Source organism: Crinia signifera, chromosome 2, assembly GCF_055691185.1.
Source record: "Crinia signifera chromosome 2, ASM5569118v1, whole genome shotgun sequence".
Lineage (NCBI taxonomy): Eukaryota > Metazoa > Chordata > Amphibia > Anura > Myobatrachidae > Crinia > Crinia signifera.
The window spans coordinates 306,472,565-306,478,029 of NC_139218.1; the positions used below are offsets into that span (position 1 = coordinate 306,472,565).

Genomic DNA, 5,465 nt, shown 5'->3' on the forward strand with positions numbered 1-5,465 from the left:
TGTCTTGAAAAAGGCCCCAGCTTGGGGAGGAAATGCGTTGGTGAACACTTGCATTTGGACTTTCAGCTACAGGAAACAGAGGAGACGGTAACCAGAGATGCAGCCGATTGCCATTTGGGAATTGAGATACAAGCGCATGTGGAACTGTTTAAACTCAGTTCCATACTGATCTGGTAATTACCATTGTCTTCCTCCATGTGGATACCTGTCACTTTGCACTGTGCACTATATATAAAGAAGTGCTAAGTTTTAAATATTTTAACATTTTGTTGTCATTAAATTGTATGTGAAAACGTACTTCACTATGATGATTTACTTATATGACACTCCTGAGGAAGGATTGTAACATCTTTGAGGACCAAAGAGTAGGAACCAATGTGATATCTCTTTCACTGTTGAGAACACAACAATTAATCCTACTCCACAAGCTTGCTGCCTAGGGGTCATCCTCGACTCTGACCTGTCATTCATTCCTTAAATTCAATCTGTCTCTAAATCTTGTTACGTGCATCTAAAAAACAAATCCAAAATTTGTCTGTACCTTACACAAGACACTGCAAAAACTCTAATCTATGCACTGATTATACCACGCATTGACTATTGCAATATTACCGGTCCTCCTAAGTAAAGACTCTAACCAATACAGTCCATTTTGAATGCAGCTGTTAGACTGATCTTCCTGGCTAGACATTCATCATCTGCTGGTCCGCTCTGTCAGTCCCTCCATTGGTTGCCTGTATAGCACCACATTCAATAAAAATTATTCTATTTAAAGATGTAGAGTGAAATTTACTAAGAAGTGAAATACACTTCACATGTCATGTTGCTATGGGCAACCAATGACATCCTGTCTACTATCTTCTAGAGGGTGGTAAATAAATGAGAAGTAGATTCTGATTGGGTGCCCATAGCAACATGACCTGTGAAGTGTATTTCACATTTTAGTAAATTTCACCCGTAGCCTATTTATTCTTGGCCTTTAATAGGATTAACTGAGAAAGACCAGTCACACTAATCCCCTGTTAATCCCCTTGCTGTGTTGTTCTCTCTATTGTATTGCAGCTGAGAACAATAGATGAAAGGAAGCATTTTCTATGCCTAGCTGCAGAAATTTAGTCAAGATGAGCCTGGCTCTATCTGTCCATACAAAGCCATTACTCTGACTACACCAATTTATATCGCTTTGCTTATCTCAAAATATATCCCCACCCATCCACTCCACCACACTCTCTAATGGACAGAACCATGTGCACTGCAGGTGGGACTGATGTAACATGTGCAGAGAGAGTTAGATTTGGGTGGGGTTTGTACTTCAAACTGATATCTATATTGCAGTGTAAAAATAAAGCAGCCAGTATTTACCCTGCACAGAAACATTAAAACACCCAAATATAACTCTCTCTCCACATGTTACATCAGCCCCACCTGCAGTGCACATGGTTCTGTCCATTAGAGAGTGATTGTGCCTTTGCGTCTGAACTGGAATAACCCCCAAGATCTGCAACTCTCATCAACACTCATTACTTGCTCCCACTTACACTTGCAGGATTTTTGTCGGGCAGCACCCACCCTATGGAATGCCCTTCCCACACACACTAAGACTCTCCTCTAGCCTCCAAACTTTCAAGCATTCCCTGAAAACTCACCTCTTCAGGCAAGCTTATCATATTCAGGAACCCCCACACAACCTCCAGTAGCATTTACATCTAATTGCATCCCATCAGGACTGTCTTGTAATCTGATGGGAATGCCATGCTATGGAATTATATCCTTATGTATCCCTCCTATTATCCCTATAGATTGTAAGCTTGCGAGCAGGGCCCTCCTACCTCCATGTCGGTTTGTATCTACCCAGTTTGTTTAATCACTGTTGTTTCCAATTGTAAAGCGCAACGGAATATGCTGCGCTATATCACAGATTTACAAGTTAAATATTTAGCTCCATCTGTGAATCTTTTAAAATGTGTAATGCATACACCTGTGCACCTAACAAGTGACCTGCAAAATGGGAACTGTTTGGGGTCCTGAGTAATGATTTTGAAAACCATTGATCAAGCTCAAAATCTATAAGCATGTGTAGTCATAGTGTTTTGAGACACTACTGTACAAGGGTTCCACACTAGCTTGCACTAACATGCACTAACATGCAAATGATCAAAGTCTTATTATTACTTGGGTGTGGAGCAGGATAGAATATATTTATGTTTTCTGATGCAATGGAATGGCTTCACTTCACAATACCAGTACGCAGTATTCATTTATTTTTTTAGAAAGAAGACATTAAATACGAAAGCCAGTAATTTTCTAATGCATTGCAACTTTGTAAGAATATGTCAGCCTAAGAATAAGTTGCTACATTAACTAAGTAGTGACATTACTCTAGTCACAGTATCTAAGGATTTGATTAAATAATAATATATTGAGATAAAAAGTAATCAATTACAGATTACAATGGTAAAACTTACAATTATGTATCTTATTTGGAAATTAATGTATAAATTCTAACATATGTTTACTTTATCTTATCAATCTGTACAAGTTTTTCAGAAAATGTAACTATAATGCAGCTGCCTAGTTCATTGCATTGCAAGACAGCACTGTCGGAACAGTTACTTTTCCTTCATATGGCTGTCATTACATTTCACTTGCAGGACCCCTAGTGGTTTAACTTAATATCAGTAGATACAGCACATATTAAATACAATTAGAGAGAGTTTTTTTTTCAACCAGATATTATTCATAATGATTTTCTATGAACCCAAACTTATGTATGTTTTGTGACATAGAGGCTTTGGAATTATTTTGCAATGACAAAAACTTTATCAACAGTATGAATTGTACAAAGAGCAGCTAGAATTTTGCATGTACATACATATCGAATTTGTATCCAAAATTGTATATTTAAATTTTTTCTTTTGTACAAAAATAGTATACAGTAGTATTAAGAAAATGATTATTAACCTGTTGATCCTAGCATCTCGTTTTGACTTGTATATTCCATGAACCGATTGAAGAGCCATAACAAGGTAATGGACTATTGTCTGAAGTTGAGAACTGCCATTGATTAAAGAATTAATGTTGAAATGGCATACAGTGTGACTTTATGTGTTAAAAGCATTGATACTTGTGTATTTGCAGGGTGCCAAATTTGCATACGTACACAGGCATAGTGAAATCACATCGCATGTCACAGTTTCGTGACGTGCGATGCATTCTCATTAGTTAATATGGTACTTGTATATTAGCACGGCACCCATTACACAGTTAGCGTAGCGGTGCTGTCAGAATCAGCGTAGATAGCGTAGTCAATCAGAAGTAGCGTAGTGTTCCCGCTCCCTGTCAGATTCAGTCAGAGGTGAAGTGACTGCGTAATGGCTGCAGAACAATGTTCAACATGCCGCAGACAGAGAAGGAGTCAGTGTTTTTTTTCCAGCAGCACCATTTGCTGCCACTGACACAAACCTGTGTTAATGGACACCCAATGCACCTGAGTATAAAGGAGTGCAAGTGGCGCTGCCATATTAAAATGTGTCGTAAGAAGGTGAGCCTCCGTGCGGCACATTGGTTCCCAGGTTGCCATTTACCTTTTCTTACTGTAATATAGTTTATTTATTCATGGGTGTAGGAGCTCACAAGTATATCTGTCTGTGAGCGACAACTTAAGTTGTTGAATTAAACAATGGTGCTGTATAATAATCTGATGCAGGAGGCCTGCACCATGGACATAATGTCACAGCCCCAACGCCAGATTGGCGGTCCTGGGAAAATCGTTGAAATCGACTAGAGCCTCTTTGTACAGAGGAAAAGTCATGTGGGACGGATGCTGCCTCAAAAGTGGCTATTTGGAGGCATTTCCAGAGACACTTGTAGAAAGACGTGATGCCAGTACCCTGGTGGCCGCCATCAAGCAATACATTGAACCAGGGACGACTATCTAGTCCGATTGCTGGCGTGCTTATAACACTGAGCAGCTGGAGCAGGCAGGGTACCACCATGCTCAGGTGAACCACCGGTTTAATTTCGTAGATCTGGGGAATGGGGTTCATACCCAAAACATTGAACGCCTTTGAGGATCCTGTAAATGGCGCAACAAACGTCAAAGAAGCACTGCGTACCAGAATCTCGACTCCTACATACAGGAATTTATCTGACGAAAGACTGTCGGCGCAGAAAATGCTTTCAGGTGTATTTTTTATGCCCTTTCTCTTCTCCCAAAGGCTGATGCAGAATCAGAAGAATGACTGTTTTCTTATTTTCTTTGTTCTTGATTAATTGTTATTATTGTAATTTGTTAATTAGATTTTTTCTTCTTTATTATTAAGTAAAATCCAGTTAACAGTTAACACATCGTTAAGTTTAATTTATAAAGTGTGGCGAGCGCAGCGAGCCACCGAGCCCAAAGCATGGTGAGCGCACTAGGTGACGCGGATTACTTTACATGTGTTCTGTGTCCCCCCACCACGCTTTGGGCTTGGTGGCTCGCCACACTTTATAAAAACAAATACACGCCAACGTGGATAGTGTGGCTATGAAAAGGTCAGGAGGATGCGCTCTGCGTCTCCTCGTGGGGCTCTGCCCTCAGTGTGCTTCGGGCTGGCATGGATAGTGGGGGTGTGCTAAATCCCATTGTATCACATAGACGTGTACACTGGGGGTGTTGTGCTCAATCGCATCACACGCAAAATCGCATTCAATTTTGCGTGTGATGCAATGCAATGCGATCTGCGACCAGGGTGTAGTGTGTAAATTAACTAGTGAGATCGCATCACATTGCACGGCATGAAAACGTGCCATGCGATGCAATTTCACTACGCAGAAAAGGTTACTAAGCAAATAGCTTAATGGGCACCCTGCAAATATATAAGTACCAAAGCATTTACAGAAAATAAGATATTGTTAGACATTCTTAGATATAAAATAATTTGCTCAAATTAGATCCATAATAAAATAATACTTTAATATTGCACTTGCATGAAAGTAAAATTTCCCTTACTAAAATAAGAAATTATTATTGTCTCTGTAATAAAGAAACAAGAAAGTTTTGCCCCATGGGGCGTGGCTTGGTAGCCTAGCATGACAGGTGCATGATCCTAGAGCTCTGCTTTTTGCCAGCCAATATAAATCACTTCTCTGCCTTTTGGCTTAGATCAAGTGTAGTATCTGTTCTTATCAGTGGGTATGGACTGGCCTCTGGCAGAGAATAGAGAAAGGCTGGACTGAGTAGCTGCTCTGATGGGCGGAGGGTGTGGGACCCCTCTTTTTTGCCTGGGAGTGGTGAAAAGTCTGGCTGAGTACCTTCACCTTTGCCAGTGGTAGGAGGTGTTGTTTCCGTAAACCCACTGGTGAGAGGTGGGGGAGAAACACTGGGCCTAGTAGTTTGGCTCTCCTTGACGGGGTTCATAGCCCCCGAAGGATGAGACAGCGAAAGGCTCAGTCTAGTATCCATTCCCAAGGAGCGGAGAAAG

General features: G+C 40.6%; 1 pseudogene; it reads left to right on the forward strand.

Moving 5' to 3' along the window:
- The first annotated feature begins 5,121 nt into the window (after window positions 1-5,121).
- On the forward strand, window positions 5,122-5,257 carry LOC146060880 (U2 spliceosomal RNA; annotated as a pseudogene).
- The last annotated feature ends 208 nt before the right edge of the window (window positions 5,258-5,465 follow it).